Source organism: Agelaius phoeniceus, chromosome 27 (genome assembly GCF_051311805.1).
Source record: "Agelaius phoeniceus isolate bAgePho1 chromosome 27, bAgePho1.hap1, whole genome shotgun sequence".
In the NCBI taxonomy this organism is placed as follows: Eukaryota; Metazoa; Chordata; class Aves; order Passeriformes; family Icteridae; genus Agelaius; species Agelaius phoeniceus.
In genome coordinates, this window is record NC_135291.1 from 4338612 (window position 1) to 4351314 (window position 12703).

The following is a 12703-nucleotide window of genomic DNA, read 5'->3' on the forward strand; positions in this document are numbered from 1 at the left end:
AGGGGAAACAAGCTGGGGATTAAGTAACCAGTGTCCAATCACTGACAGAGGTCATGGTGATCTTCGCTGAAACAGGAAGATGGGGGAGAAAATCGCTTGCCAGAAAATGAAGATAGCCTAGGTAGAGTAGTTATAAGAATGTAAACATAGAAACAAAATAATCATTAGAGCATAGAAGTAGGTGTGGTTGATCTAAGTGCGCTTTAACCAAAATTGAGCTCAGCTTTTGCAATATGTATAAGCTTCATTAACACCAATATAAATATGTGTGAGCTATCAATAAACTTTGGGATTTGCTGTTCACGCATATTGTGTGAGGCAATTCTTCCACCGTTCACGACAATTATTGTTTACATTTTGTTCCTGAGGCCTCTCGGCTTCTCAGGAGGAAAAAATCCTAAGGAAAGGATTTTTCATAAAATATGTCTGTGACACCTCACCCCTCCCTCATCTCCTTTATCTCCTCTTTGAGATTTTTAATCACAGCAGAGACATGAGCCAGCATTGGGCCATTGATCATACTCTCATCTTTCTAAGCTTGTTGGCGACAGAGCCCACTGTCTCTTGGTTGGTATCTGCATTAATCATTGCAATGAAGGTGGTGTATTGAGATGGCCCCAGATTTGCCAGGCTCCACAACATTTACCCTGTGCACCCGACCTTGTCGGGGTCATTTTCATGCTGTCCATCCCTCCCAAAGAGTCCCTCCAATACTGCTACTTCTCTCAGCTGTTGGATCCCTTCCTCAAGGGTCTTCCAGCACATTCTATGGTGGTGCTCCTGCATGCTCTCCCTGTGGACAAACCTCTCTCTGACACTCATTAAAAGCTGCTCCTAGAGGGAAGGGGACCCTGGCTCCCTTACAAAAATCTGATTGATACCTGTGTCCTGGGTTGAGGGTCCCAAATTGCTTGCCTCACCACCATCCAGTTGCACACCTGTACTTATAAGGTCCCAGACCCAAAGTAGCCAGGTTGTATAAGTCTCATATTCCCATCATACAATGTCTTTGTGCAGATTTTGGAGATTTTCGTACGTCAGGGACTCGGTGACGATCTCAACCTCTGGGTCTCCTGAGGGTTGTGAGGGCCCTCCCTTATCTGGGTGCCCTGCTTTCATCTTAGATCTCCTTGTTTCCACAGGAGCAACTGCTGCTGGCTGTGACTGCCTTTGCAGTTCAGCTGGAACCTGGACAGTTGTAACATCTGTGGGTTCCACTGCTGCACTATTAGACTCTCCCTCTTCGAGGCACTGGGAGGGCTTCTCACGAGCTTGGGAAATGTGCTCCTTCAGCATTTGGCTCACCTCGTTTATCTCCTTCACCAGAACCCCCATCCAATCTGGGTAGTTTATAGCTGAGGTGGGCTGTGGGGCAGGGCCAGGCTCTGGGGCAGCATCCCTTGTCTTTGGGGTAGGTGTCAGGGTGGTTATCCAAGTTAATCTTCTCTTATCTCTAAATGCTAAACAGAACAAGCCTTCCAGCAACACCAGCCACTGTTTGATATCATTAGTATTTAGAGTGGATCTGAACCCTTCAAAAACTGGTAGAGCAGACCCAAAGAGATGGCTAAAGGGTTGGGAGAAGATTTCCCCTGGTGTCATTTCCTCACAGCAGGTGCTAATATTAAAGTAACCCCAAAAACATACAGTTAGTGTGTGATAGCTGTGAATCCATGTGCCTGCTTTCCAGAGGAAGTTAAAAAGCCATTAATTCCTCCCCTTATTCACCCATAAAACAAACTGGATAACAGCCACAGTAGCCTTGGTTATAGGACCCATGTTTAGATAAGGGCCTGCAAATGGGAGAAATGTAGCCACAACCACATGCCACCCAAACCAAGGTAAGCTGGACCACATGATGACAGCTGAACAAGGTTTCTGTAGCAGCGTACAAAAATTAGATTACTCAAGAACTGTTATTTCCTTTTTATTTCTGTGCCCTCGAGCCTCACGTTAAGCACCAAAATCTGTCTTGGTTTGGAAAGACAGGAGTCTCCTAAGGAAGGCAGGAGCCTCCCCTGAAATGGAGAATGTAAACCCCCTCCTTCCAAATTGCTATAAATTTTAAATTAAGGGGCCCTCAGGCAAAAAATATGGGAGCAGGGATAACAGTTCTTTAGTAGGGAAGAAAATAAAAGGATAAAATAAACAATGCAGTAAACTAAAATAACACTGACAGAGTCAGAACACAACCTGACACCCTGTGGGTCAGGGTATTGGTAGCAGTCCAATTGGAGTCGTGGCTGCAGCCCTCCTAGAGTGTCAGGTGGGTTCTGTTGGAGCAGGGATCCTGTAGAAGAGTGTAGTCTTCCTCTGAAGATCTAGGGGAAGAGAGCAGCTGTTTCCTCTGGGAAATCCAGTGGAGAAAGCCATGCTGGTGTTCCAGAAACTCAAGATTATATCCAGGTAGGAATGCTTGGCTCTCCCCTCTGGGTGGAGCATCTCACACTGGGATGCTGTTGTTCTTATCAGTTGTGCAGTGACATTCAATAGCCTGTTATCAACGGATATCTCCCCAGTTGTGGAAGAGATAAGGAAAACTGCCTACTTAACAGAAGACAACTGCCATACAGGTGGCAAATAGAATACAATTTGCTTGACAACCCAGGACATTGCCCCAAGCAGAATTTATTGCCCCAAGCAGGATAATTTCACACCAGAACTGAAGCATTGTGAATATTTGTGGTTATTGGCTTTAAAACACTGGGACATGGAAAAGGGGAAATGGATCTGTTACCAAGAGCTGTGGGGTGGGTGGGAGCAGTGGGATGAGCTCTGCTGGCAGCTCTCAGCTTTCCCAGGAAGAGGGAAGGGGCCGGATCCAGCCCCATGGATCCCTCAGGTAGTGATTACTACCAGGATGAGAGAGGGTCACAGTGTCACCCTGTCCCTGTCCCCATTCCACAGGATGGACCTGGCTGGATCCCCTTGGGAGAGGGAGCTGCTCCAGAATCCTACCTGACCCCACCCCAATCCTGCTCCATCCATCTATCCCACTTGATCCTGCCCCAGTCCTGTCCCAGTCCTGCTCCATCAATCCCACCTGATCCTGCTCCATCCATTCTACCCTATCCTGCACTGGAATCCCTCCCTGATCCCACTCCATCACTCCTGCCCCAATCCTGCTCCATCCATCCCTTCTGATACTGCTCCAGAATCCAGCTCCAATCCCCACTTTACAATTCCACCTGATCCCACTCTAGACCCCTGCCCTGATCCAAAATCCCTCCCCAATCCCAGTCTGTCCATCCTGCCCCAATCTCCCTCTGGAATCCCACCCTGATCCCATGCTGTATCTGCAGTGGAGCCATTCATTCCCATGTCTTTTCCTGCAGAGAGAGAAGATCCATGAGATTCCAGCATGGATCACACACTGGGATTAACCCCAGGATCCATCCTGGGATCCTCACAGAGGGGATCCAGAGCTGGATCCGCCATTGGAACTCAGCGGCCGCCGGGTTGTATCCATTCCTGTCCCTCCTCCCTGTGGAAACAAATTGGGATCAGCATCGGTGTCACAGGATTCCCAGAACGGTGCTGGGTGGATCCGTGTCCCTTCCCGACCCCCATCCCGTGTGTTACCAGATTGGAGCTTCCAGACGCCGAATCTGATGAGGACAACGATGAGGATGAGGATGGCAGCGATGACAGACACAGCGACCACCACGGAGAGATGGGATAGTGAGGAGGGGGAGGGGAATCCCCATTTAGGAATTCCAAATTCCCAATCCCCACATTCCCATCCTCACCCCAAGCGAAGATCCCAGGCTCTGGCATTCCGGGATGCTCCACCCTGCACCGGTACTGCTCCCGCTCCTCCGGCAGCGCCTCGATCCTGGCCCAGGTGTGGAAGGTGCCGTCACTGTTGGGAACGATCTCGCCCCACTCCGTCTCCTGATCCAAGGTTTCACCCCCCTTCATCCAGCTGACTGCGATGGTGTTGGGGTAGAATCCGTACACGTGGCAGGACAGGATCAGCGTCCCGTGTTCCTCTCTTCCGGACACATGGACATCAGGGGGCTCTGGAATGGAATAATGGTGAGGGACATCCATGGAATGGTGAGGGACATCCCATTGGAACGGGACTGGGGTGAGTTCTACCTATGGAATTCCCACTGGAATAGGATGAGAGTGACATCTGCCCATGGAATTCCCAGTGGAATGGGATTGGGGTGAGATCTGACCATGGAATTCACACTGCAATGGGATTGGGATGAGATCTGACCATAGAATTCCCACTGGAAATACTGTGTTCCCAAGTCCTCCATTCCCAAATCCCTCACAGGAATTCTGCTCCCACCTTTGCGCTCCAGCTCCTTCTGCCCATATCTGATGTGCCTCTGGAGCCATTTTGGGCAGATGTGGTTCAGATAATTTGTCCACATCTCAACCCCGTTCAATTCCTGTTCCCAGCGTCTCCTGGTGATCTCAGCAGCGCTGTCGGCCGGCACGAATCTCCTGAATCCCAGGTCAAATGAGATATGATCCCGCCCATCGTAGCCAATCTGGTGGGATCCACGGACACTCCCATCGGACAGGAAGTCACAGCCATAAACTGTCAACCTTGTGTGGAGACCTCAACCTTGTGTGGAGACCTGGGGGGATTGTACCCACAGAGACCCCTGGAATTGTGTCCCAGCCCCACAGAGCCCCATTCCAGCCCTTTGGAGCCGCAGAGTCTGATGGAGACCCACAGAGCCTCATCCCAGCCCCTTGGAGCCCCATGGATCCACATCCCAACCCCATGGAAGTCAACCCAACAGATCCCATCCCAGCCCCACAGATCCCAGCCCCATGGATCCAATCCCAGCCCCATGGATCACAAGATATTCCATCCCAGTCTAATGGATCCCCAGTGCAGCCCCTTGGAGCCCTATGAATCCACATCTGACACCTATAGATCCCATCCCAGCCCCATGGATGCTCACCCCAGCCCTACAGACCCCACTCCAGCCCCACAGATCCCATCCCAGCCCCACGGATCCCCATCTTAACCCCACGGATCCCCATCTCAGCCCTACAGTTCTTATCCTAGCCCCACAGATCCCATCCCAGCCCTACAGTTCCCATTCCAGCCCCATAGATCCCATTCCAGCCCTATGGATCACAAGCTATCCTATCTCAGTCTAATGGATCTCCATTTTCAGCCCCTTGGAGCCCTTTGAATCCACATCCAAGATCTACAGATCCCATCCCAGCCCCATAGATCTGTACCCAAGTCCCACAGATCCCATCCCAGCCCCACAGATCCCATCCCAGCCCCATGGATTCATATCCCAGCCCCATGGATCCCATCCCAGCTCAACAGATCCCATCCCAGCCCCATGGATCCATATCCCAACCCATGGATCACAAAATATCCCATCCCAGCTTAATGGATCCCCATTTCAGTCCCTTGGAGTCCTGTGAATCCACATTGGGGATCTACAGTTCCCATCCCAGCCCCACGAATCCACATCCCACCCCCATGGATTCCAACCCAAGTGCACAGATCCCATCCCAGCTCCATGAATGACAAGCTATCCCATCCCAGTCTAATGGATCCCCATCTCAGCCCCATCGATCCCCATCTCAGCCCTACAGTTCCCATTCCAGCCCCATGGATCCCAACCCAGCCCCATGGATCTCATCCCAGCCCCATGGATCCATATCCCAACCCGTGGATCACAAAATATCCCATTCCAACCTAATGGATCCCCATTTCAGCCACTTAGAGCCCTGTGAATCCACATCTGAGACCTATAGATCCCATTCCAGCCCTATGGATCCAATCCCCAGCCCTACAGTTCCCATTCAAGCCCCAGAGATCCCATCCCAGCCCCATGGATCCCAGCCCTACAGATCCCATTCCAGCCCTATGGATCCCCATTCCAGTCCCACAGCTCCCCTCACTCATCGCCACTCTGGTTGTACCGCTCACGCAGTATCTTCAGGTTCCTGACATCACTGTGCTGGTTCCTCACATTGGTCTGGGTCCCCATATCCAATATTCTGGCTTGACTCCATCCTTTATCCACTGCATCAGCGGCTCCACCCGGCCCCGCTCGCTGTCGTAGCGCACGAAGGGGATCCCATCCAGGTACCCAATATCCATGAACTGGGGGATCCCCAGGCTGGGCTCTAACACCACCACGTGCAGGTAACGCAGGGAGTGGAGAACTGGGGGGACATGGAGATTTGGGGGGATTGAGGAGATCATGGATCAATGAAAGGGGAACTGGGAGAGCTGGGAAGGGGTTTGGGGATCCTGGGGCCAAGGAAAGGGTGTGCAGGGTGGGAGAGGTGGGATGGACAGGAAAGGGCCTGCAGGGGGTCCTGGTGTCCAGGAATGGGGGCTCAGGGGGTTCCAGGGTTATGGAAAGGGGGAGAGGAGGGACTGGGAAAGTGGCATGGGGGTTCCAGGTGATGCATGTGCCCAGGAAAGGGGATCCAGGGGTCCCCAGTGCCAAGGAATGAGGGGTCACAGGGTGGGGAGACCTGGGAATAGGAATCTGGGGGTCCTTGATGCAGAGAAATGGGGGGGGCTGGGGACTGAGAAAAGAAGGAATGGAAGTCCAGGGGTCTCAGGATGAAGGAAAAGAGGGGTCTGGGGACTGGGGAAGGCAGGATGGATGGGAAAGGGGTTGCAGGGGGGAATTGGTACTGGATAAGGGGGTGCAGGGGGGTCCCAGTGCCCAGAACTGAAAATTCAGGGGGGTCCTGGGGCCCAGAATCCCCCCAGGGACCCTCCTGGACATCCTGAGACACCTCTCCCCGCAGGACGAGCAGGTCCCGGTGCCGGGGAAGAGGGTACAGGGGGGTCTCGGTGCCCGGACATGGGCGCCCAGGAACGGGGGCTCAGTGGATTCTGATGCCTGGGAATGGCGGTTCGGGAGGGTTTTCCTGTCCAGGAATGGGGTTCAGGGGCTGGCGAAGGGGGTTGAGAGGGGTCAGTAGACTCAAAATTGGGGTACAGGGTGGTTCCCCTGTCCAGGAATGAAAGTCTAGGGCGTTCCCGGTGGCCGGAAATGGAACTTCAGGAGTTTCCCCGTTTCGGGGTTCCCACTCACCTTTGGTCGCGCCCCCCGGGTCCCCCAGGAGCCCCAAGAGCAGCCCCAGAGCCAGCGCTGGAGCCATGGCGCTGCTCCGCTGCGGCCCCGCCCACAGCCCTGGCCCCGCCCCAAGGAAAAGCGGGGGCTGGGGTGTCTGAGATGGGGGAGGGCCAGGAAAGGGGGTGCAGGGGGGCTTTGGTGCCGGATGAGGGGGTGCAGGGGGGTCCCTGTGCCTGAGAATGGAGGGTTTGGGAGGGTTCCAGTCCTGGATATGGGGGTGCACGGGGGTCCTGGTGCAGCAGAATGGGGGGGTCAAGGACTCCCAGTGCTGTATAAGGGGATGCAGTGGGGTCCCGGTGCCCAGAAATGGGGGTTCAGGGGGGTTTCCATGCCCGGGATTTGGGGTTCAGGGGGTTCCAGGCTCCAGATAAGGGGGTGCAGGGGTTATTGGGGCTGGGGAAGGGGGTACAGGGAGGCTCCCAGTGCCCCGAAGTTAGCGTTCAAGGCGGTCTCTGTGCCCAGGAAGGGGGGTTCGCCTGGAAATGGAAGTTCGGGGGTCCCCGTTCCCAGGAATTGCTGTTCAGGGGGGTCCCGGTGCCGGAGCAGTCCCCGGTCCCCGGGCGGGTCCCGGTGCCGCAGCTTGAGAGACGCGAAAGTGACCGGGGCAGCGCGGGGAGGGAGAGGGGACAGAGCAAACCCTGGGAATTCCCCTGAACCCCCCCCGGGACCTGCCAGGACCCCCCAGAGGACGCGCAGGGGGTGGAGAACTGGGGGCACGCAGAGATTGGGCGGTCTGGGGGCGTCCAAGGGCTGGGAAGCAGAACCGGGAGAGCCGGGAAGGGTCCAAGGTTCCAGGAAGGGACTGTGAGAGGCGAGATGGGGGATCCAGGGGGTCCCTGAACCCAGAAAAGGGGTCCAGGAGTCTCCATTGTTCAGGGAAGTGGGGTCTGGGAGCTGGGAAAGGCAGAAAAGGGGGTTCAGGGGGTCCCTGGGTCACGGAAAGGGGGCTCTGGGGCTGGGAGAGGCGGGCGGATCCCAGGGACGCAGCTTGGGCGTGTCACGATCCGTCCTTATGAATGGGTTTCGTGATGGTTCGTGGATTGATCTCAGGGTGCAAAAGAACTGACACGGTACAAGGGGGTTTGCAGTGATAATCAAAACAAATGCACCTTTATTGAAATAACCACAGCAAAAATGCCTTGGGAAGGAATCAGGGGAAAAAGGAAAAAATAAGGGAAAAGAGGGAGGAAAAAGAATGGGTATATAGCTACCAAACGTCAAACTGCCAAGTCCCTCCATGTCCAGCCCATGGAGTTCACCAGGCCGCGTCCAGGGAGATCTCAGAGGCGCAGTTCATCTGGACCCCAATTACACTCTTTTTTGATGGGGGAAGGGGGGATGGGTTTTGCAACCAAATCAAAGGTAGTTTACTGTATCTTCAGGGGGAAAGAATGGTGTTTGGAAAGGGGTACACACAGTCCATGTTTGGCAGTAGGTGAGAGCCATTGTTTTCGTGGTTGACTGCCTGCACCTGCAACATCCATCTTGCTTTGGGCAGCTTTCCTTCCCCCGCCACTGCACACCTCTCCCGGGTTGGGGGTTTCAGTCCCAGTCTCTGGAAGAAGGTGAGAGGGGGCCTTCTCACATAGGGATTTCATGTCTCGGTCTCTTGATGAAGAGGCTTCTTACATCTCGGTTTGTCTGTCATGGTGGTTATGAACGAGCGAGAGGCACCTTCTTTGGGGGGAACCACCCTAAAGCCTAGGAGAAGTTCAGCCAGGCCGAGAGGCGGGGAGAATTCCAGAGCTATTGTGCAAAAGGGCAAAATGCCCTTTGAGCTCAGTGTAGCATATAGCAAATGCACCTGTGAAAACAATAATTGAGCAACACTCTCAGGTCTCAGGCATATGACTTTCCCCTACAGGATCAGAAACTTCAGACAGGAGGGGTCTGTTTTTCAGTGCTCCCCCCCAATGACGATCGTGAGGCAGATGAGGGATATTTCAGACAGACTCTCACACGACCCCGTGACTCACAATTGTCTTGAGGGATCTTTATCAGCAGCGCTCTGGAGTATCATTGATGAGTCTTCAGGACTGGCCGTACGTTGGTAGTATAACCCGGAAAAATAGGGACAGTATGACAGAGAGAAGAAAGAGAGAGAGAGAGAAAAAGGAGGAAAAGAAAGGATAGGAAAAAGAGGGGGAAAAGGGAGACAATAAACAAACATAATTAATATTGATTATAACAGTATTATTTTCATAACAATTTTCAAAATGGTTAATTGTTGCAGTGTGATGTAATACTCTGTTTCAGCTATCCCAGTTCCTCCCTCAGGTGTGCCAACAACCTCTCCCTTCCTCTTCCCCTTGCCCCCTTGCTAAGTGCTGTCCGTCAATCTTAACATTCCAGCAAGGGCATCATCTGATTGGCAAAGTTCAAAAGATGCTTCTCAGCCCTGGCAACATTGGGCTATCCAGGTGTCACTTGTCCCCTGAGACTTCCCCCCTCCCACCTGGTTGGTGCCATACCTACCCCTTCCCTCCCCCTCTCCCCGGGCTTAAAATACACAGCGACCACGTGGTTCTGAGTTCTGTTGGAGCTGTTGCAACATTCAGAGGTCTGTGACTTAGGAATAAAGCTCTGGATCAAAACCTCCAGCAGCGTCTCCTTTTACCTTCACCATCGCCTAAAGTCTTTCCACCAGAGGTAAACCTGAGTTCCTGCTTGCCTGGACTTGTCCCAAGCGCCAGCTTCAATACCCAGCTAGCCAGGGGTGTCTCTGGGGTGAGACCACCACAGCTGCCACCTTTGGTCCAGCAGCAAGGCCAGACGACCCCAGGCATGTTCCATCCGGCACTATTGGGAATTAACTCTAATAGTTAATTAATTAAAATAGTATTATTTTTGTAACAATTTTCAAATGGTTGAAACAAATAACAAATAATCAAAAGCAAAACAATAAACAAATCATAATATAAGCATTAACTTTAAAATTATTTTCTAAAACAATTCACTAAAAATTGAAAGTAATTCTCACAAAATCATAAACGGGAATCCAGGATTGCTCTAAAACACAAATGCTTAATTCATAATTGCCTTGTGTCAATTGACTTGGGGATGTCCACAGTGTAGAGGACATCAGCCAAGTTGTGTGCATTGACTATAGACATCAATCTTGTCAGCCGTTTCATCATCCTCCAATTCATAACAAATGGGACTGATGACAAGATAAAACCAAGCACAATTAGAATCAAAAGGGTAACGATGGGTTGACACACACTGTTCAGGACACTCGTGGCAGTAGGTGACCACCCAAAGAGGGTATCCCACCACCTGTGCTCGGCATCTTTCTTTACCCTCTCCATAACACGGTGTATCTGTCTCACATTATGATGAACAGTCACCAGGTCTTCTGTCCGTTTTTCTTTATCTTTTTGAGGATTTCTACCAAGTCTTGATGGAGCAGCACTTGACTTACCAAAGTGAGGTTCATCCCGATAGGAGTAGGCATCAGTTTGTGAATCAGTGTGTAGTTGGATTGCAATAGGTAGTGAGAGGTACCTGGAGCTTCATAAAAGAAATCACATCCTGTAATCTTGGTAAAGTTACAAGCACAAACATTTGAATAATTTTTAGTATCTACTACAATATTCTCTATGAATACAAAATCACAAGCAGGTCTGAAGCATGCACACCTATTGCCTATATGTACAAGGACTGTTTCAGAAGTCTCATTAGGATGAATTTCAAAATGACAGATATTTTGCTCTGTGTCTGAAAAAATGTCTTGAGCTATGATTGCATTGCTTTCACAGATGAGCCCTTGTTGTTCTCGGACAAGACAAGATTCTAAATTAACAGTTTGCCATTTCTCACCCATTTGACGGGCCCATTCCTGATGCTCATAAGGATAGAGAACAGCTCCATCATGATTCAGCCCTAATGCAATCATAGGAAATATCAAATGCACTGAGGCATTACGTATGGTTAACACAAAAGCCATGGCTATGTTTGTAATGGGATTGTAAGTAAAATTCACTAAGTTCCACCAGGATTGGAATTCTCTTTCAAAATCAGTGGCACTGTCCCAAATTATTTTCCCAATTTCAGTGGGAAAAGTGCCTTCTTCACCTTCTCTTATCATTGAGGCAGCAACTGACTGCATCCACAATTGTGCCTGGATACAGCTGAGAGCCAAAGAAATGTTGTTTTGTGTAGCACCGAGTGCATCAATTACCAATTTGTGGTCATTTACATTTACCTTTTCCCAATTTGTCAAAATGTTTGATAGCAGCCACTGGTGTGTTCCTAAAGCCAATGACTGCAGTGGTTGTTGTAATTTGGTTAAATCTCCAGTTGTAGCAGCCAATTTTATTCATTAATACTTCTGAATCAATACTCTTTAGAATTCCCAATCCTGTTCCCACAACACCGGTTATGTCTCTTAGCGTCCGTCTTTTAAAAGAGTTCCGCTTTTGCAACCAGGTCATCCAACCCTCAAAGGGAGTTTGCAAAAAAGGTGAACAGGCCGGCTGAATTTCTGAGACATTACTTTGCATCAGCAATTTGACTTGTTTAAGAGACCATGCCGGAATGAACAGTACTTGTTGTTGTCCTGTTTTCCTAATTATATCTGGTCCATTTTCAAAAATTCTTGGGCTAAGCATAACCAGTGGTTGGGCTGGAGTGGTGGTGGTGTAAATTGTAACCAGTTGGGCTATAGCATTTACTATAAACTTAAAATGTAGGCCCTACAGGCCTACACTTTTTGGACCAAAGACAAACCACTTCTATGGTTTGTGCCAATGTAAAATTGTGCCAAAAATCCTGTAAGCTTGGGTGCGTACAAACCTTTTCATGCTTATTTGTTTGATCTGTCAAAACACCGATTGAGGTTGCGTTTCTATGGGTAGTTCCGTTAATTATTCGGATCCTATACTAATTTTTTTCCCCACTATCCCTTGAAGCTGCCAGGTTTTTTGGTTTTCCCATTCCTGCCTAGTGTATATCTGATTTTCATGCGTAACAACAGTTGATAGTTTTAAATCCTTCACATTTCCTGTGGATCCGGAAAAATGAACAAAAGCCTGGGACCAAGGCCATTCAGTATCAAGTTGACTAAGGGTGCTCTCAGTCCTTTCTACCCACTGGGGTGTGACTACTGTACTCAGGGTGGACTTTGTTATAGCATTTATCTTAAGTTTGTAAACTAGGCCTTTTAAACTTAATGGATTTGTCAAGTTATTTTGCCAACGGCGGGTCACATAAGTTGGTTTGGCTAAAGTAAAATTATGCCAGCAGTCAGTTGATTAATTTCTACAATCCTTTGTAATTGCATTGTTGGTTCTGCGGCCTAAAGTGTAGTTACCAACATACTCCTGCCGGCAGCACAGAGTGAGGGGAATTTTTTTGGTACACTCCCACTTTGTCGTAGGACACAGTTCTGTTGTAGGGATGTGCAAATAGTTTTTTCCATCTGGTTCTAAAAAATTTCCGGCACCTGCAATGGAGGTGGCTTTCTCATAGAGAGATCCTTCCACTTTTCTGCACGCTACCACAATCAACTCACCAATTGTTCCAGTTAGGGTTCTAGTCCAGTCCTTCTGATCCCATCCCCACTCACTTGGGCGATATATCTCAGAGTCATGCAGCACTATAGGCTCTAGGTT

At 50.4% G+C, this 12703-nt stretch overlaps 2 pseudogenes across 1 annotated transcript in view; one reads left to right on the forward strand and one right to left on the reverse strand.

Annotated features, from left to right (window-relative positions):
- LOC143695956 (uncharacterized) overlaps window positions 1-12703 on the forward strand; it is a 758734-nt pseudogene that overhangs the window by 75735 nt on the left and 670296 nt on the right. The gene's annotated exons all lie outside the window — the stretch shown is intronic.
- LOC129131999 (class I histocompatibility antigen, F10 alpha chain-like) lies at window positions 3407-7155 on the reverse strand (annotated as a pseudogene).